The sequence below is a fragment of the Maniola jurtina genome, chromosome 5 (assembly GCF_905333055.1).
Source record: "Maniola jurtina chromosome 5, ilManJurt1.1, whole genome shotgun sequence".
NCBI lineage: Eukaryota > Metazoa > Arthropoda > Insecta > Lepidoptera > Nymphalidae > Maniola > Maniola jurtina.
Window position 1 is genome coordinate 14,925,063 of NC_060033.1, and position 22,660 is coordinate 14,947,722.

At 37.7% G+C, this 22,660-nt stretch overlaps 1 long non-coding RNA gene across 1 annotated transcript in view; it reads right to left on the reverse strand.

Annotated features, from left to right (window-relative positions):
- LOC123865103 overlaps window positions 1-20,169 on the reverse strand; it is a 40,192-nt gene extending 20,023 nt beyond the window's left edge. The window contains exons 1-3 of the long non-coding RNA XR_006795896.1: window positions 20,158-20,169; window positions 13,704-13,709; window positions 12,690-12,693 (exon numbers count right to left, since the gene is read on the reverse strand). This is a non-coding gene — a long non-coding RNA (uncharacterized LOC123865103). The remainder of the gene's footprint in view (window positions 1-12,689; window positions 12,694-13,703; window positions 13,710-20,157) is intronic.
- Window positions 20,170-22,660: the final 2,491 nt, after the last annotated feature.

The following is a 22,660-nucleotide window of genomic DNA, read 5'->3' on the forward strand; positions in this document are numbered from 1 at the left end:
TGAAGTTAGCCCTTGACCTCACCTGGTGGTAAGTGATAATGCAGTCTAAGATGTTAGTGGGCTAACCTGGAAGGGGTATGGCAGTTTTCATTAAACCCATACCCCTTTTGTTTTTACACGGCATCGTACCGGAACGGCACGGTTTTACCGGTAGGGTGGTAACAAGCCACGGCTGAAGCCTCCCACCAGACCAGACCAGAAATTTAGAAATTACAATATAAAATTCCAAATGTCTGTCGGCAATCGAACCCGAATAATATAGAATTATTTAGAATTATAACACAATTTTAATTTTTACGGACTGCATCATAAGAGGATTACGTTGACAGGAATGCGAACACTGATGTTCGTTAAAACATTGTTTTTTTTTTTTTTAAATTATATAGATTGTCGCTTGGCTGCAATATGACCTGCTAGCAAGTGATGATGCAGCCTAAGATGGAGCGCGCTTGCCTAGAAAGTTGTATGAAGTACTATGAAGCGCCACATCTAGTGGAACATTTAGTTCGCTGGAACATACCTACTTACACAAAAGACGGTACTTTACTGTGTAGACCTCAGAAGGGTGGTGAAATGTAATTATTGGGTACCAACCTAACTTAAAAGACGATAAGCTCACTGTGTTTATGCTAAGTGAAGACTATTATAAAGTAAAATTATTATTAAATCTTTGAGATCACAAAATTGTTAGCAACACATTTTTAGGGTTCCGCACCTCAAAAGGAAAAACGGAACCCTTATAGGATCACTTTGTTCTCTGTCTGTCCGTCCGTCCGTCCGTCGTGGCTGTCAAGGTAACCTATAGGGTACTTCCCGTTGACCTAGAATCATGAAATTTGGCAGGTAGGTAGGTCTTATAGCACAAGTAAAGGAAAAAATCCGGAAACCGTGAATTTGCGGTTACATCATAAAAATAAATTAAAATATGTTTAAATTTCCAGAGTAAGATAAGCATAGCAAGTGGGGTATGAAAGGTATTCATATGGAAGGACTTTACCTTTATATTCTAAAAAAACAGATTTTTATTTATTTTTATGCATAATAGTTTTTTATTTATCGTGCTAAATGTCGAAAAAAATACCCGAATACGGAACCCTCGGTGCGCGAGTCAGACTCGCACTTGGCCGGTTTTTTTTCGGCATGACAGCTCGAATTTCATGTCTCGCAGTCGCAGCACTGCAGTCCCGACATTGATATTTCAAAATAATTTAGTTATTCGTGATACATGTACCCGTTATTTTACATTATAATGTTGCAATATGTTTTGCCCAGCGGCCAAATTGAACGAACATCATAGTAAGCTAGTTGTAAGCGTATATCAGGAATTAGAATAGTAGATAACAGAATTGTTAGCCGGGATCAGCGCTATTCATATTTGATGAACGAGAACCGCAACAAAGTGCGAAATGGACTAACAAATTAATTGCCTCGTAAGTTCATTTGGTGTTCGAGTTATCAATACTAACGCGGACTAGTGAACAATAAAATAGACATCAGGAAGTGTATGCTGTGCCACTCGTGGTAGGTACCCTATCACTTTGGATAGTTCATGATCAACCCATTGCCAGCTCACTACAGAGTACTCCTCTCCGATTGAGAAGGGTTTGGCCACCACGCTGGCCAAGTACGGATTGGTAGACTTCATACACCTTTGAAAACAATATGGAGAACTCTCAGGCATGCAGGTTTCCTCACGATGTTTTCCTTCACCGTTAAAGCAAGTGATATTTAATCGCTTAAAACACACATAACTCCTAAAAGTTAGAGTTGCCTACGAAGTAAATGATATAGCTAAGTATTTACATGTTACGATTTAATCTACGATAGTCCTACGAGCTAAAGGCTACGTTAAATAATTTGTAGAGCTTTTTTTCCCTGAAATGTAATTTCAAAGCTTCTCACAAAAGACGGTACTTTACTGTATAGACCTCAGAAGGGTGGTGAAATGTAATTATTGGGTACCAACCTAACTTAAAAGACGATAAGCTCACTGTGTTTGTACTAAGTGAAGACTATAATAATAATTATTAAGTAAAATTATTATTAAAACTTTGAGGATCACAATATTGTTAGCAACACTTTTTAGGGTTCCGTACCTCAAAAGGAAAAACGGAACCCATCACTTTGTTGTCTGTCTGTCTGTCCATCTGTCCATCTGTCGTATCTGTCAAGAAAACCTATAGGGTACTTCCCAGTTCTCTTTGACCTAGAATCATGAAATTTAGCAGATAGTAGGTCTTACGATAAATGTAAAGAAAAAAAACCGAAAACCGTGAATTTGTGGTTACATCACAAAAAAACTATTAAAATGTGTTTCAATTTCCAAAGTAAGATAACTATATCAAGTGGGACATATTATGAAAGGGCCTCACCTGTAAATTCTATATAACAGATTTTTATTTATTTTTTTGGATAATAGTTTTACATTATCGTGCAAAATGTCAGAAAAAATACCCAAGTAAGTACGGAAATCGCGGTGCTCGAGGCTGACTCGCACTTGGCCAGTTTTTTATAATCAAATGTTCTGTTAAATGTTTTTGAAGATAGATATAGGTATTTGATTATAATTTTCTATTTCCTAAGAGTAGAATTTAACAGGGCTCTCTCCGTCACTTACTCCATACAATCGTAGTTCCAATTTCGTTTGAATATTTAAGCAACCAAAGTCTATCCAATTTTGCAGACATATTCTAGAAACTAATATCTGCACCTGTGGTGTTTTAGATTTTTCTAAAAATATGCAGTTTTAAAATAACAAGGGCTCAAAGATTTGTATGTGAATTTTTAAGACCGCGTAACTTTGAAACCGAATATTTTAACAGAAATCTGGAAAACCACAGGCAAAAATATTAGTTTCTAGAATATGTCTGCAAAATTTCATGGACTATGGTTGCTTAATATTCAAATGAAATTGGAACTACGTTTGTATGGAGCGAGTGACGGAGAGGCCCCTCTTAATATTAGGTAGAAAGTACCAGGAACCAGCTTAATTCTCTATAATCCGCCAAAACAGTCAAACGACATTCGCAAATGTGGAACGGCCTTAGCAGTCCAGTTGTTTACGATGCAAAGAGACATTATTAACGGTTAGCTTCCAGAGACGATGATGAGAATCTGCGGCAGGCATTATTGTTTGCTCTCACATCGATCCGCCTCACTGGAGTGGGGGTTTTCATCCATTATAAAACAAATATTTGAAAAGAGCAACCGCCAAGTTTCTTGCTGGTTTTTCTCGGTAGGAAAGGAGGTCAAAGAGTTCCCACGGGATTTTTAAAGACCAAAATCCATGCGGTCAAAGCCACGGGCATCAGATACTGTCAAAAATGTAATTAAGTACTAGATTTTTGTTATCTTTTCGCGCAATAAGTTAGATGTTTTAACTAGAAATAACCCGAGCCAGGCAACGGCCCCCAAGTGTAATGTCGGCTATGATAGCAAGGATTAACTTTGGAACTTCCATTAGATTGAACATTTCAAACCGTTCCCGAAGAGTAACAAATGTTACCCAGTTATAAAACTTGTTCTTTCCTGAACGTGGGTTTCAAATACCTCTATAGCGCAATAAGATGGAACTCGTTCATAAAACTATTGACTCGGACTATTATATTATTCCTAGAGGATGCCCGCTACTTCGTCCGCGTGGATTTAGGTTTTTAAAGATGCCGTGGGAACTGTTGGTTTTCCGGGATAAAATGCGTATGTCAATTACAGGGACGCAAGCTACCTCGGTAACAAATTTCATACAAATCGGTTAAGCAGACGGGTTTTTAGGAATCCCGTGGGAACTCTTTGATTTTCCGGTATAAAAAGTAGCCTATCCGACCCTGGGATATAAGCTAACCCTGTACCAAATTTCGTCAGAATCGGTTAACCTGTTGGGCCGTGATAAGGTAGCAGACAGACAGACACACTTTCGCATTTATAATATTAGTATGGAAGTATGGATTTGACGATCTCCGTGGCTCAGTGGTAAGCGCTGTGGATTAGTAGGAGGTCCCGGGTTCGATTCCCTTCAGGATTGTAGAATTTTATAATTTCTAAATAACTGCTCTGGTCTGGTGGGAGGCTTTGGCCGTGGTGGCTGTTTCAGCGAGTTATAGCGAACTAACTTATGCCCGCGACTTCCTCCGCGTGGACTACGCATATTTCAAATCCCTATTTTACACGCTTAGGGGTTGAATTTTCAAAAACCCCTTCAGTATAATATTATGTGTCCAGTAGTTTGAGCTGTGCGTTGATAGATCAGCTAGTCGGACACCTTTTTCTTTCATAATAATATATTTAAATTGAGCTTAAATGGTTCCTTGTTAGTGCAAAGGCTTTTAAGGTATTAAAGCTTTCCCCGTAACAAAGTTTATTATAAAATATAAATATTTTCACATCGCAAGCTAATTTTACGAACAAAATAAAAAAGGAAACAAATATTTGTCGCTCCCCTGACTTTTAATACACGATGTTTTAGGACCTTCTTACAATTTTATTCATAACGAATAACGGGAATTCTTTGAAGGGCGACACGTTCGTTTATTTTGTTTGATTAAGTAAAATGAAGCGAGATTTAAGATTGGATGTAATGTAATTAATATGTACCCTAGTTATGTTCCTGTGTATTTTTATTTTTTAGGAAATATTTAGAGTTCTAAGCCAAAGCAATTAGAATTACTCAAGGCACCCTTGTTAAATCCATATAATTTCGAACAATGATATGACGCGCTGCAGCCGCGCTGCCGCTACGCGGCACTTTGCGGCCGGCGGCAATTTAAAATCGCCCTTAGAGCGAAAACACACTACGGACACAAAAATCATTGTGTCGCTGACAAAAAGTCCACGCGCACTTTTATATGGAGTACCTGTCCTTATTATAATTTGTTCTAGGTACTTGACAAGCGCATCAAAGTCAAAATCAAAATCATTTATTCAAAGTAGGTACAATAATATTGTACTCCTTTTGATGGTCGAAATTGTTAAATTCGTACGATATAGTGGTGATAAATTAATCATCAGATGCCTAAACACTAAACATTCACAAATTCAATCAATCAATCAGCTTGTTTCCATCCACTGCTGGACATAGGCCTTCCCAAGAGCGCGCCACCACACGATCCTCCGCATTCCTCATCCACCCACTTCCCGCTATCTTCTTGAGGTCGTCAGTCCAGCGGGTCCGAGGTCATCCCACACTGCGCTTGCTGATTCGCGGTCTCCACTTCAAAACACGTCTGCCCCAGCGGCCCTCAGTTCTGCGGCAGACGTAGCCTGCCCACTGCCAATTCAGCTGACTAATTCACAAATTAGCGACCTAAAAACTGGAAACTCTCGTAAAGGGAACAAATAATAATTTGATTAAAACTTGTACACTTCAGTTGCACCGAGCTATCACGTACATAATAAAATTATTAACATTTTATTGCGACTATCTTACGGATTTCACTTTGCGAATTTAACGGTGAAGCTTTGGTCGTTAGAACAATGATGGCAAAGAGTCGCTAGACTACTAATATAAGATTGTTTATTATTTTTACTAAGCATTTTTAAGCGCAACGCTCACATCCAGTCACAACAGTTGAGTGAAGTGGGCCCGAGAGCCTTTTTATGACAAAAATTCAAAGTCAGCTTATTTACATTGGCACATGTGTGCGGCAGTGGCGTGTTTTATTTTAACTTTACCAATTTCAGCCATAGTTCATGTCAAATTAAATCACTGCACCTCGACTCCACTCTACCCTATAAGTGTGCGTTGTTCCTTAACCCAGGCTTTAATCGTATTCAAAAAACAATTTTTGTACAGATCCACCCATTGCCGAACCACTACTGAACACAGGGCAGTACCATAATGAGAAGGATTTAGGCCGTTGTCCACCACGCTGGCAGCTTTCACACACCTTTGAGAACACTATGGTCAACTTTCAGGCATGCAGGTTATCTCGCAATGTTTTCCTTCACCATTAAAGCAAGAATTGATAGAAGATATCGAATAAACATCAGATACATACTTTGATACTACATACTTTGATATTTGATATAGGTACACCGGATATTGAATTGCTTGCAAACACTATAAAATCCTGACGATAAAATACACGAAAATGAGATGCAAAGTGAGAAAGACTCTGCATTAAATTCACATTGTAGGAATAAGATACTCCTTTCCTTTCGCAAAGCTTTAAAATGTCCGTATAAAGTTAGTTTTCGCCATTTTATGAGTGTTCACTTTGCTTTACTGCCTCCACTCGGTGTAAAGAGAAACTACTTAAATGCTCAGACTTCGTGCGCGGTTTGTACAGGAGTCGCGAATTAATTAATGAAAACATTCGTACCAGTCCATGGCTTATTAAATTAGATTAGTTTACCAAACGTCTTCGATCATTAAATACCTATCCCACGTTAAAACAAGTGTAAATCAAAAATTTATAACACCCCCGACAAGTGAAGGTTACTGTAACTAGAAAAGAGCAGATAATTTTCAAACCGCTGAACCGATTTTCTTGGATTATTTATAGCTAAGAACACTCGATCAAGACACCTTTCAAACAAAAAAAAAAAAACTAAATAAAAACCGGTCCATTAGCTTAGGAGCTACGATGCCACAGACAGATACACAGATACACACGTCAGACTTATAACACCACTCTTTTTGGGTCGGGGGTTATAAATACAACCCTCACCGGTTCACTACTGAGTACAGATCTCCTCTCAAAATGAAAAGGGTTTAGGTCATAGTCCTCCACGCTGGCCAAGTGTGGATTGGTAGACTTCACACACCTTTGAGAACAATATGAAAATATCTCCGACATGCATATTTAAAACAAGCAACTTTTCCTGTATTCGCCGTTAAAAAAATTATCTTAGTTAAAAAGTAGTGGTGTAAAGGGTACCTAGTCTTGAATATTTCCACTAAATTCTAGTGAAATTTAGTGGAAATATTCCGTTGAATTTGGTGCATAATTTAGCCTAAATACTCTGTATGATAAGTTATTAGAAGGTATCAGATGCCCCCGTCATGCACCTGCACCGGGCTTGGGGGCTAAATTGGGCTCTTTTGTTGGAGCCTTGAATTTCAAATTTCCATTCAAATTTAAGGCACTCTGGAGATACAGTCCGCTCGCAATTTTGCGCAATAGCGATCTATAGATAGTTAGGGCTTGTACAGATGATTATACAGTCGCATTCACATTTTTACAATAATAACTGTTTAAAAATCTTTTTTAGTGTGGAGTCTCATCACCAGCCAATATTTAGTATGCGAGAGCACTCCCTGAATAAGAAGGATTTAAGTATGCCTTATAAGTGTGTACGCATTCTTGTAAACGTGATGGGGAACTCTCAGGCATATAGGTTTCCTTACGATTTTATCCTTGAAGCTAGTGCCTTTGGAGCAATACAATATCACTATATTGTATTGCTCCAAAGGCACATAATTCCAAAAAGCTGGAGATGCGTGCCCGCGATCGAACCTTGGACCCCTGAATACGAGGCCAAACTCTGTAAGACTTTTTATTTAGAGGATATAAGGAGGTATTCTTTGACCTCCATTACAGGGTAATATTGATTCAAAGTTAACAAACTTATGCAACCATTTTGCTTTTATTGACGATCAACGTTTAACTGTAACGTAACGTTGACCACCACTCAAGCAACTGGACCTAAGGGCCGAACTGTACTACCATACAAGTTTAACGAGTATTATTCACAGGTATCACAGGACGGCCGTATACACCCGGCCTTAACTAAGTTAAACGGGCCTAAGTCACAAACACTCGCTGACAAAAGTGTTTTTGAAAAATATTAAATTTACTTTGCTGAAATTAAACATTAATTAATGGTAACATTTACTAGTTTGGACCTAACAAGCCACCTTGCGTAACATAAGACGATATCGATACTAGAACAATATATCCTTACTGTATAACTAAAGGCGGAAACAAAGCGTCGGACTTGTCTGCCGCGGCTGCCTGACTGAAATCTGGTTATTTAGCAATTAACCGATAATCTATCAAAAACTAGCTTAAGCGTCTTCGAAGTAGAATAAATGTCATATGATTTTGACTTTGACTTTGCTAGAGTTGCTATTTATTTAGTTTGCTTAAAAAAATAAACAAATTACTTATTTCCATAAGTAATTTGTTTAGCTGTCGAGCATGCAGGGTGACATGCAGGTGAGGGGCGTCCCCCGCCTCATACCCCGCTTGCCATCTCAACCTGTCGCGTACTATACCTACTAGGTTGCTTTTTTATTCGTTCTGGAGTTAGATTTTCCACTCGACAGTACACGGCTTGTTACGTGCCACGTGGAGTAAGTGGGTCGAATTCATTACACGCCGACACTCGGCCGATCGGAACGCGTAACCGCTCTCCTGCAAGTCAGCGACGAGCTTTAATGGAATATATATTTTAGACTTAACCCACTTTGATGTGAGTCGAACGCTTTCTAAGTTATAATATGAAGGTTTGAGTAAGAAAATATAGCACTACTTATACTAACCCGTACCTAAGTATTATTTTATTTCAGTAAAGCCATCACAGTGGTTAGAATTGATAAATTTTGGTAAAAATGGGTAAAAATCCCAGAGCTGGGCCTGCCTAAATTGCCTGGAATTTCTAAATTCCACCCGAGCGAAGCTGACCCGCCCGGTCAGTTAGTTATATTTATAAAAGAAACTGACTGACTGATAACACATCAATGTAAAACTGAAACCATTGGGAATAAAAACTTGACGTTCTCTGTCGTAATGTAGACCACTAAGAAAGGATTTTCAGAAATTCCGCATAAGCGAAGCCGGGCCGAAGCAGTTAGTAATAAATCCTTTCTTTATATAAGTGGGCATTGTTGAAAACATAGCATTTTTATGAGAAAATATAAATTATAATGGTATACCATCTCAAAGAGTTTTTCATTATGAATACGAAGTTCGTTCCGTAGGCCGCAGTATTAAAAACATTACGGCATGGAGGTATACTAACTATAGAGAAGCTAATTTCATACACAAGAGACATGAATGTATTCTTTATATACTATGCATATTCTGTATATTATGCATTGTTATCATGGGCCTCACGGAGAACGCTCTGCTTGGAGTTACACTACGTGATCAAATCAGGAATGTAAAGATCCGCAGGAGAATCAGAGTTATCGTTACAACTACATCGAAGTGGCAATGGGCAGGGCACATAGTTCGAAAAACCGATAGACTTTGGGATAAAGTATCTATTTCATTCATTTTACGTTTTTACAAGTTTTGTCGAAAACTAACATTTTTAGTTTTAGGCAGGAAAGATTACACATTGTCGTTGGGACTGATAACTCAGCGACAAAACTTTATAATATACGATCTCTACGAAGCGGAATTTGCCGATAATCTCTTTCTGGTTTAGTGTTTAATTTTTCTGCCAGGTAGGTACACTATGTTACCAATAAAGTAAAATCATCAGTCAGGTTGAAGGGCTCAATTTTTAAACACATTGCATTCTCTAATTATGAATAATGGCATCTCCCTGTATTACGGCATCGTAAAATATTTGTTTTCCGTTTTCCGCTTGCTACCTAACTTACGAAATGAAAATCATTTTCGCTGTCTTTTTAGTGAATTGAAAGTTGGTACACTGCCAGACAAATAAAATAGGATTTATTTATAAAAAAATTACAGAGAACAAGACGTGTAAATTAAAAATTTATAACACCCAATACAAGTGAAAGTTAAAGTAACTAGAAAAGAGCTGATAACTTTCAAACGGCTGAACCGATTTTCTTGGATTATAGCTAAGAACACTCTCGATCAAGCCCCACCTTTCAAACAAAAAAACTAAATTAAAATCGGTTTATTACTTAAGGAGTTACGATGTCATGGACACAGATACTCAGATACACAGATACACACGTCAAACTTATAACACCGTTCTTTTTGGGTCGGGGGTTAAAAATTGGAGGATCCATCTAACAAAGAATTAATATTTTAGAATCAGAAGAAGGCATTAGAAACATTAAATTACACTTGATTAGCTGATACCCGCAATTTTGTTTACGTTGATTAAGATTTTTTTAATCTCATGCCAACTAAATGATTTTCCGAGATATACAGCACTAGCTGATACCCGCGACTTCGTTCGCGTGGATGTAGGTTTTTTAAAATTCCCGTGGGAACTCTTTAATTTTCCGGGATAAAAAGTAGTCTATGTGCTAATCCAGAGTATAATCTATCTGCATTCTAAATTTCAGCCCAATCCGTCCAGTAGTTTTTGCGTGAAGGAGTAACAAACATACACACACACACACACACACACACACACACAAACTTTCTCCTTTATAATATTAGTGTGATTAATTATTGTCAGTCTCCAGGATGGCAACTATCTATGTACCAATTTTCGTCGAAATCAGTAAAGTGGATAGCCGCAAAAAGGTAACACACAGCAGCCATAGATTTATATTTATAACATTATTATAGATTTCAACCAATTTTTCTTATTTTTTTCAAGAAAACCTAGAGTTAAACAGAGCCAAACAAAATATTTACATGAAAACCTAATTAAAATATTTACATCTACCTACCAACTCCGCTAGATTCATATTGATATTCTATTACCTAGTATAATAATATAATTATTACATTTAAATAATTGCATTACAATAATATTGTTTTTAACATTTGTTGTTTTTCATAATAAAAAGCTCCTCACTTTTTATGGCCATCAGTGTAAACGTGCAGATAGCAGGTATTGTATTCACTGGTATTTTTATGTTCATTGTTACATTTGTATCTACATTTCATACAAAAATACAAGTATTTTTTTTATTAAATAGAGATTAAATGGAAAAAAGATTAAAATTTAATAATGTAAAAACATTTCGTTTTTAATATTCGTCGTAAAACAAGGGCCTGTTTCGTCAAAATATTGTATGTCTGTCTGTTATTACATATACTATGTTATAACTGGGATAACTAATAAGTAGTGTTGTTAGTTAGTTTATTTATCATCATCATCATCACGATGTTTCCTTCACTCTTAAAGCAAGTGATAATTGTGTGAAACGCATATTATAATCTCGAAAAATTAAAGGTGTGTGTCCGGAATCGAAATGTAGACTCTCCGAATTGGCCTGGCCAGCCACTTCATATACACCTTTTTAACCCCCGATCCAAAAAGAGGGGTGTTATAAATTTGACGTGTGTATCTGTGTATGATATTCACATACACACATACACACGTCATATATATATATACATATATATTATGAACCGATTTTAATTTAGTATTTTTTTGTTTGAAAGGTGGCTTGATCGAGAGTGTTCTTAGCTATAATCCAAGAAAATCGGTTCAGCCGTTTGAAAGTTATCAGCTCTTTTCTAGTTACTGTACCTTCACTTTTCGGGGGCGTTATATATTTTTAATTTACACTTGTTAATAACACAATATTTAATCATAATACCAAACTATACGCCATAAAACCACCATTTAAACTATAAGCTAACATTTTGCAAGTAATTTCGTATATAAAGGCAAAATGCTTTCAACGCGTGAAATATTAAGCTATTCATTAAGCTGTAAGTTGTAAAGCTGTAACTGGGCTAAGCAAATACTTACTCGGTTTACTGGCTTACTAATTACTTCACTGCTATTCTCCGTTAAATTAATTGACGGCGGTTCATTGCGAATATGGGACAAGAAAAAACGTACCTACTAAGTTTTTAGGAAATATATTTTAATTGTTTTTTTTTTGTGAAATGAAATATTCCTATTTATGTTTAGAATTAGGTATAATAACAAGTGTAAATTAAAAATTTATAACACCCCCGACAAGTGAAGGTTACAGTAACTTGAAAAGAGCGGATATCTTTCTAATGGTTGAACCGATTTTCTTGAATTATAGCTAAGTACACTCTCGATCAAGCCACCTTTCAGACAAAAAAAACTAAATCAAAATCGGCTCAATAGTTTAGGAGCTACGATGCCACAGACAGATACACAGATACACACGTCAAACTTATAACACCCCTCTTCTTGGGTCGGGGATTAATAACTGACGATTCTATAAAATAAACCGGGGACCCGAGAGCTGGCAGCTACCATGAGCAAAGAATTAGTTTGGCCATCTAAAGAGGTAATGTTGCCAGCATCTTGGGTACAATGCCTCGCTGCGGTAGCCTCGATGAGCTTTTAGATTTAATTTAATTGAGTTTAGTTTTTAATTTAATTATTATTATTTTAATTAAAACTAAAACTCATTCCCGCTCCGTAGCCTCCTTCAGTGTTATGGACCCCAACCCAACGTCCATCGGTTCTTCGAACTATGTGCTACTTTAGTTTCGTAACCCTTTGAGCAATGATGGTTACTTTGGTTCTTCTACACATCCCCACATTTCTCATTCGAATGACATAAATTCACTCAATTTTATTAATTTCTATCACAATTTCCTTCTCTCCCTGATTTTGGAGATAGTCACATAATGAATTGTCAAATACATGAACTTTTGCTTTTGAACTGATTCCATTATTCTGTATCACAGCCCCAAAATTTGAAATTCCCGTAATGAAAGACGAAGGTCTGCTTCCCACGTCTAGAAAGGGGTGACACAGCTCAGCGAAAGTAATAAAGAGTCCTCAACAATTTTAACGATTAAAAGTTCGTCCCTCAAGTTCACCGTTTTTGATAGGAGTTTCGGGAAGTTTCTAGAAACTTGGAAACTGTCGACTGCCCTTAAATTATTTCGCGTGAACGCGTAGCTAAGGCTGAATTATACAGAACTCGCGATGGAAACTGCCAGTGTACTAGCACAGACAGTGCGACATCTTTTTTTCTTTTTAAGGTACTTCAAAAGGAAAAACGGAATCCTTATAGGATCACTTTGTTGTCTGTCTGTCCGTCTGTCTGTCAAGAAACCTATAGGGTACTTCCCGTTGTCCTAGAATCATGAACTTTGGCAGATAGGTAGGTTTTATAGCACAGATACAGGAATAAATCTGAAAACAGCGAATTTGTGGTTACATCATTTTATAAAAAAATGTGTTTCAATTTTCAAAGTAAGATAACTATACCAAATGGGGTATCATATTATGAAAGGGCTTTACTTGTACATTCTAAAACAGATTTTTATTTATTTTAATGCATAATAGTTTTTGATTTATCGTGCAAAATGTTGGTAAAAATACCCGACGAGTACGGAACCCTCAGTGCGCGAGTCTGACTCGCACTTGGCCGGTTTTTTTAGTAGGGTTTCGTACTCGAAAGGTGCCAATACCATATTACTATGCCTCCACTGTCCGTCCGTCTGTCTGTCAGCGGGCTGTATCTCGTGAACCGTAATAGATACAGAGTTAAAATTTTCACAAAATGTGTATTGTTTGTGTAACAACAAAATATTAATATTTCAAAATGACATAGGAATGATAAGTGAGCTGTGGTCGAGTCCGACTCGCACTTGACCGATTTTTTATAAATAAATAGCGAGGCAATGAATGAAAGAAATTGAAATTAATCGCAATAAGGCTATCTTGTAATGGAATTTAAAAAATATCGTCGCGCGTTCTGTGTGTTTCATGCCTTAGGAGTGATAATAATTATGCGAGACTCGCGAGACTATCATCTTTATCTAACGGCCTTAATGTCTGCTTCCACGTACCACAGACGTGTTCGGCCTAGTTTCCGACTACGTAGGCTTGTGTGTATGTTTGTCACCCAGCTTCTCATTAGTCTTTTTCGATGTGACATGCCACTTATATAATAGGTAATAATTGCTTATAATTGCACTTCCAAAGGGTCACGGCTAGAGATCTCTTATAAGATAAGTGCATCCCTGTCCACTTTTTCTTTCTTATTCTCTTTATTGTTACAACTTTTTGGTACAAATAATAAAAAAGCAACAACTATTGTAGGACAACATATAGAGTGTGTTTTTTAAGAGACAGTATGGGGAAATCCAAAATTAGAGGAGATGCAGGAAACTGTCTTAGGAACCTTAAGGTCTTTTTTTGTGGAAACAATTTTGGCATATTCAATTTTTTTTTTTTTGGTCTAGCTAGTAGTCTAGGTTGACCAATTTTTTTAATCAATCGGTTCTGTTTCATGTAAGGATCACTCCACTGTATTGAAAGAAAAAATCGGGACAGCAGAAGTCGGTCAAAGGAGATCATTATTTTTGGGCCTTTTCTGAAAGTGCCGGCCAACGAAAAAAAATGGTACGGATCGTTAGAACTAGCCATTTGGAGTAATAGTTAATATGGCAGAAAAGTTGTAGGATTGCTCTGAACCAAGATATACAGGGTCGAAGATTCGTCATTTTCATACATTTTATTGATTTCTAAAAGTGCTGGGAAACATAAAATAATGTTAGATATTGCTAGAACTAATGATTTGAAGCAATTGTCATTATGACGCGAAGGCTGTGGGGCCATTATATGTCGTGTTATACAAGGTATACAAAAAATGAATATACTTTGTATAATTAATTGTAACCGATTTTATGATTTTTTTACTGTTCTGATTGTTTTAGACGAATTTGAATACACGTACAATTATTTTGACTCCCATGAAGTGCTGGATCAGCTGCAATGTGGACAAAATTCGTTTATGCATACCTGGATTGTATACGGCCTTGTAATACTAGGGATCTCATCCAGCCATCTCCCAAACTTCTGCCACTGGGAAATCTCCGGCGAGCTCTGTGATGAATGCACCATTTGGTTATAAGTACTGTTCACCATAGTAACTACGGGCCTTCTTCAGTCGATAGCTGCCCAAAGCAACCTGCGTCGATTCTTCTGTGAATCTAGGAAAGTGATTGAACGGAGGATGTCGGCTTCCATAGCCTAGAAATGAGCTCTTCTTCTATTATAATTATTGTGTGTGATAACAAGTTCTGCTAAACTGTTTTGCGCATTGACCAGTTCATGGATTTTGTCAAGGAAATCACGTCTGTAGTACACGTTATTGTCTATCAGAACATGATAGCTGTTTAGCGATGTTACCGCGATCCAGAAATAATCGATCACGTTACTTAATGCCCGGTCACTCTGATCAATCCTGAGCAAACGAAAATCTCTTTTAAAGCAATTGTTCATCACTTCCACCATCCAGCGGCAAATGTTAACAAGCTTAGATTTATTGGTTTGGTCAGTAATTAGCTGGGTTTCATTTAAATGTTTTGTTTTATATTTGTGTCATATAACCGCATGCCTCAAGAAAGAAAGGCTATCTATAAAGGGCATGTACAGACAGATACAGGCATGTACATATATCTTCAGAAAAGCACTAATTACTTTTTCCAGTGAAAATCATACCCTAACCACAAGTTCCGAAACCACTAAAAGCCTTTATATTTGTTGCGACGGAACAATAATCTACACGCTGCAGCAACTTTTAAATGATACCTTAAATGATATAGAAGATTTTTACTGGATTTTTATCTTAGTCCATGGTTTTAGAGATACCATAAACAATCTTGAGGTAATCTTTCTTTCTTGAGGTGTGCGGTTATGTGGCACAAATGCCAGTAACAAAACATCAGTAAAAAACCCAGCTAACTACTGACCAAGCCAATAAATCTAGACTTTTTACCATTTGCTGCTGGATAATGTAAATGATTAACGACCGCTTTGGAAAAGATTTTTGTTTACTCAGGGTTATTCAGGATTTGTAACCGGACATTAAGTAACATGATCGATAATTTCAGGATTTTGTCAGCATTGCTGAACGGCTATCATGTTCTGATAGACAACAACGTGCATGCGCGTGATTTTCTTGACGTAATCCATGAACGGTCAGTGAGCAAAACAGTTCAGCAGAACTTGTTATCACCAACAATATGTAATTATAATAGAAGGAGAGCTCATTTCCAGGCTATGGAAGCCAACATCCTCCATTCAATGACTTTCCTAGATTCACAGAAGAATTGACGCAGGTTGCTTTGGGTAGCTATCGTCTGAAGCAAGCCCGTAGTTACTATGGTGAACAGTACGTATAACCAAATGGTGCATTCATCACAGAGCTCGCCGGAGATATCCCAATTCCCAGTGGCAGAAGTTTGGGAGATGGCTGGATGAGATCACCTAGTATTACAAGGCCGCATACAATCCAGGTATGTATAAACGAATTTTGTCCACATTGCAGCTGATCCAGCACTTCGTGGGAGTCAAAATAATTGTACGTGTATTCATATTCGTATAAAACAATCGAAACAGTAACAAAATCATAAAATCGGTTACAATTAATAATACAAAGTATATTCATTTTTTGTATACCTTGTATAACACGACATATAATGGCCCCACAGCCTTCGCGTCATAATGACAATTGCTTCAAATCATTAGTTCTAGCAATATCTAACATTATTTTATGTTTCCCAGCATTTTTAGAAATCAATAAAATGTATGAAAATGACGAATCTTCGACCTTGTATAACTTGGTTCAGAACAATCCTACAACTTTTCTGCCATATTAACTATTACTCCAAATGGCTAGTTCTAACGATCCGTACCATTTTTTTTCGTTGGCCGGCACTTTCAGAAAAGGCCCAAAAATGTATGGAGCTAGAATGATCTCCTTTAAATGTTTTTTTGACACATCTATGTGTCAAAAAAAACATTTATATAGTACGCCCGATTTGAATCCGAGGCATATCCGAGATTATTCTTACGGATGACGGAAAGAACTCGGATGACGAAAGTCGGAGTTAGTGCGTAAGCTTTCATACAAATAGTTCTATAACTATTTCGGAACCTATGTTCACGGATTCGGATCGGATGCAGTGACTAATCGCCCTAAGTATTCATCAAAGGAAATGGAGGTATTAAACAATCCATATTGTATCGATCCACTAGGGTCTATCTTCCCTCATCTGATAACAGACTCAGATCGACGTAGCTTAACCAATGCTATTGTACTTCGACCGTACGGCTCTCTAATCCAGATCACCCCTATAATGACTGCATTGAATATTCATAGTTTCTCGTGAAACAATAATATAGTAACTGTCTCTATCAATAGTAATTATAAGACGCACCATGTTTCAGCATCAACATATTGGGACTTTTTTCGTGCGTGCATTTTGTGACCTCACTCGCCATTTTTAACCCTCGACCCAAAAAGAGGGGTGTTATAAGTTTGACGTGTGTATCTGTGTATCTGTCTGTGGCATCGTAGCTCCTAAACTAATGAACCGAGTTTAATTTAGATTTTTTTGTTTGAAAGGTGGCTTGATCGAGAGTGTTCTTAGCTATAATCCAAGAAAATCGGTTCAGCCGTTTGAAAGTTATCAGCTCCTGTCTAGTTTGTGTAACCTTTACTTGTCGGGGGTGTTATAAATTATAAATATACACTGTCAACTGTCATATCAAAAGTAGGCCCTATGAGTAGGCCTAAGGTTCACCTTTAGATTAAGGACTAAATCGTAAGAGTTAGATCTCAATGTATGTGTCACAACGAAATGGCATAAACCGGGAGTTGGCCATATCCTTTAGGGATATGGCTAACTCCCTGAGATGTTAAAACGACAACTCAATCAGACCATTTCACTAAACAAACCTAATGATAATTCGCATAGCGACCATATTTAAAGCCATCTTGATTTTCTGTGAAAATTTCAGCTCTATAGTGGATTTCGGAGGTCAATAACATGTATTATGGTGCATAAGTATGTGCGTAAACACAAGCGCACTGTCTTTTTCCTTACTCTTACAGTCTGATGAGACGGCCCCTGAAAATACAAAATATGCATCGTGTAATAAGCATTGTACGAAAATATTTGTGAGATATAATGAGATACACCCCGCTAACAGACAGACGGAATAGAATAAAATCGAAAATAAATATTTTTATTCAAATAAACTTTTATAAGTACTTTTGAAACGTCTAATGGTTCCATCCAATGAACCAGTGGTCCAATGGAACCATGTACTGGTTCTGAATGCCTTTCCTACCGAGAAGAACCGGCAAGAAACTCAGCGGTTGCTCACGGGCGACGGATAGCGGAGGCTTAGTCCCGTTGGCGATACGAACTCTAATGACAACAAAACCAGCGCATAGGATATTCCTGATCAGATTTTAACTCGTGGTAAACGATGTAATTAGTATAGTTAATCATGCACATAATTATTATTTTAATTAGTGCATTAGGCAAGCGTTTGACGCGGCGGACGACATTAGCTAAATACTATAAATTGAATTAATACTTGATGTAGGCTCGATCACTGATACTACTCCTACGCTATCCTACGTATATACTGGTTGTATAACCAACCTAGTATCACTCCCGGGATTTATGCGTAAGTGTTTGTCCTTCAATCAAGCCGCAATGGAGCAACGGGTTGACGTGATTCTTTTGCATGGATCAGGGCAGGAAAAAATGATTTTTTAAATAACAAAACATTGTATTTAAAACAGGATTAAAGAACATGGTAAAAACATTTTTAGTGCACACAACCCTGTAGCGAATCATACCGCAAGAGAGTGACATGAGCGAAAAATCAGAAATTTTTGGAAAAATAATCCACGCGATGAAGTAGCAACAACATCTAATTGTTTATAGTGTACTAAAGGATGCCTGCGACTTCATCCGCGTGGATTTAGATTTTTATAGATCCCGTGGGAACTGTTTGGTTTTCTGGGCTAAAAAGTTTCCTATGTCAATTACAGGGACGCAAGCTACTTCGGTACCACATACAAATCGGTTAAACGGATGGGTCTTCAGGAACCCCGTGGGAACTCTTTGATTTTCCGAGATAAAAAGTAGCCTATGTCCATCCCCGGGATATAAGCTTACTCTATACCGAATTTCGTCAGAATCGGTTAAACTGTTGGGCCGTGAAAAGGTAGCAGACAGACAGACAGACACACTTTCGCATTTATAACGAAGTCGTAGGCATCCTCTAGTACTAAATAACATCTCATTGTAAATCTAGTACTAAATAACATCTCATTGTAAAAAATATTTCTGCAAATTATTATTAAAGAATCTTGAATCTTGAATGATGAGATAGATCAGCCTGTCAGCCTGCTTTTCCTTTTATATATTTAGATATGGTCCTTTCGGACGAACATTACTTAACTAATTGTTGTCAGCGATCCGCCTCCGTGACAAAGTGTTATGATGGTAATCAGAGACCAAGTTGGGCGATAATCTCTAACATTGAGAAGATCTTTGAGAGGTACTTAAGGGCTCGAGATTGATGAAGATATAGTGTTTGTCATACTAATTAATTCACTTAACATTAGTGGATGACTTTGCGTCTGTGTATTAGTTGCAAGTTTTTGTCATGCTTATCTTATGAGGAGTTCATTCGTAGTATGCTCCAAACAAACGTAATTTGCTTTACACTTGGAAGTAGGAAGTAATAATTGTTAAATATAGTAAAGCAAGCGTTATTTTGCGGAAGTCCATGACATACAAGAAACCAAAAGCTTAATTTGCTATAATGCGCCAAAGCAAAGAAATCTGTATGGTGCAACATGCAGCATGCGACATGCACCGCCCGCCCTCCCACTGATAAACATGCACGAAAAGCCAGCCACCAAGTAAGCCACACATACCGCCACCACGCAGCACCATACAAATCCCAACACCACTCTACGCACGTTTCGCCCCGACACCGGAGCATCCTCAGGAGATGTAGACCTTACAATACCTAATTGCAAAATTAATTTAACTTTGCAACTAGGCATTGTATGGTGGCTTGGCTGGCTTTTCCTGTATATTTATCAGTGGGAGGGCGGGCGGTGCATGTCGCGTGCTACTTGTTGCACCATATAGATTTCTTTGGTTTGGCGGATTATAGCAAATTAAGCTTTTGATTCCTTGTAATAATTGTTAGGTTTAAACTTTAAAGACATAATGGTAGTGGAGCGGTGCGGGAGGGGTGTGATGACGTGACGCGAGAGCTCAGTGATTCGTCAACTGTGACAACTGTCACCCTCCCGCACCGCTCCACTACCGCAGGAGCCTGCGCAGTTATGCGCTGTTTGAGTGGTTAGTATTCAAACAAGAACTAAACTACTTTTGTATGGAAAGCGCTGGGGAGAGCGCCATGAAAACTTCTGTTAATGTGTAAAAACCTCGTCGGTACTAATTTCTAGGATGAAAAGTAGCCTACGTATCCCTTTCTAGATCTTTAACTAGGGACCTTCTCGCAAAAAAACACGGTCAACCGATAGAGGTCAAGGTGCTGGACGTAGGTTTCTTGTAGGAACTTCCACACTGTATGTACCGAAAACCGTGGCATGTGAATTGTGAACCACTTTTTTTTTTATTCACTATAGGCAAGCGCTTGACCACAATCACACCTGATGGAAAGTGATGATGTGGTCTAAGATGGGACGCGTTTACCTAGAAGGTGCCTATTCACTCTTGTTTTAAAGATACCCGGATTGTAATTGGTAGGAAACAAGCGCGCGGAACGCGCGGAAGAGTGTTCCAAACCTTGATTTTTGCCGCCTGAATTCAGCGGCTCCATGCGATTCGGCGACGCTGCACCGGTGAGACATTGCCTTTAGCAATATCACAATACAAGGAGATACAGAAGTCCGACGCTTTTAATCTCGTGGAAAATGTACCTGCATTACTATGGATATCCCGGGTCGCTCGTTACCACCTGTCGTATGATTGCTCCGTCTTCGTCAACCCTCTATAGTAGGTTATAACATAGCATCCTTACTCTGTGGCAATATCGTTGTTATCATTGTTAGTTAATGATAAAGCTCTAGTCCCAGCGGTAACGATAAACGCGAGGGAATTTCTATCAGAACGCCCAATGCGTCATGAATCTCTTAATCTCCAGTAAAATCTAACGGTTAGCCCCGTGCGCCAGTAAATATGTCCCTCTGAGCGCGTTAGCGAATCGTTACCCGCACTCTATTGCCTTACTAAGGGTTAAGACAAAAATATAGCGATTGGTCCATGAATTAGCAAGATAGTTGAAAAAAAAACAGGCTCTGTTTATTGTTACCCAATGTATAAGGTCAACCCCTAAAAAGGAGGTCACTGTACCTGCTCAACGTTTTAAATTTAATGGATGGGGGTGTGTGTGTGTGTGTTGGCGTGCGTGCGTGTGTGTGTGTGTGTGTGTGGAACCAACCCTTAAATCGTGAACAATTAATCATCCGTCCCATACAAAAAGTCAATGACTCGAGAATATATAAAGAATATCTTATTGGTTCACGATGTAAAGGGTTTATAGTCCCATAATAAGCTTGTTTAATATGAAAGGGGGATCACTTTTGTGTTAAAATTCCTTTCTGTATGACTCCCTATCTCACAAGCCACCACCGCAAGTAAATCTAACAATCTTTCCCAGATTTTTTTTATTTATTTTTTATGCGCAATGTATGGCAACGTATGTTCAATTATATCCAGTTTGGTCGCCGTTCCTTCGTAGCGAATTACTTACTATGCGTAGCAACTAGCTACGACCGTAGCCACCTGAAAGAAATGGCCTAAACTACTTTGCATCATCACAATTAGAAATAGCATCACAAACATAAATTGTTTTTTTCAGCTCTACCAGCCTAAACATATTCATAGTTCTCTCGGGAATTTGCATCAACAAAGCGAGGCAAACGCCATGAGAATCAATTATTTTATTTTTTATCTTTATTTTTAGAGATTATTCACTTGGCGAATATGCCTGTCTATATAGCTACAATAAATCTAAATTAAAAATCTAGCTAATAATCACTTTATATGTAAAACAAGGGATAGGATTGGCATCGAGAAAAAAAATGTTTTTTGTCTTTTTTTTTAAAACAGTGGAGTTAAATTGTTGTCTTTTCTTAATGCCAGTCCTAACCAACCGTAAAGTAATATTATATTACATCTAAGTGTGAACAGTGACATTTAAAAGTAGGGTGAGTGATATTTATATATTATATTATTATTTCCGTAGTTTAAAATCAGCCGAGAGCGGGTAGGTTATTACAGTATTAATGAAGCCGACAGAATTAATAAGTCTTGATTACGTTCTTGCACAGTTTATGCTCGGACTGCTAGAAAACGCCATTACTTTGCCATACCTTTAACAGTAGTTGTAGGCCCTTTATCGCATGATGATATCATTACTCTATTAATGGTACGATCCATCGGCGAGACGTTACCTTAATGAAGGCTGAATAGTGGAAGGATTATCTTGTACGATACCATTGTAGGCTTCCATATTAATTCTTCATCAGGCTCACCGGCAAAAGGATTCTATTCCAAGATTACGAAATGGGATTAACTATGGGAAAACTGGCTTTCACCCGCGGCTTTTTAACCAAAAGGTCCTGAAATTTAGGTCGAAAATCCAGTAGGAATCCTTTACTATCCCGCAATTAAAAGAACCCTATACTTACGTGCGAGTTTTTCTCCAGGTAATATTGAATCATTTAAGTACCTAGTTGAGACCTAAAATGGTTACAAAATGCTTTTGTAGGTATCTCATGTACTTTCTTCAACTTAAAAGCTGCGAGAGTACCAAACGCGCTGTCTTAAAAATTCCTACTGAAAAACTTAAGAACACTAAATAAACACTTAAGTTAAAAAACATCATTAAAGAAAGGATTTATTATGAACAATTTGAACCGCAGCTTTGCTCAGATAGAATTTCTCGAGATCCTTTCTCTCCTTTTTAGTAGGTCTATGATTTAAAGAGAACTTACAAGTGTATGCAAAATCTCTACACAGCTGCTGTTTGAACTGTG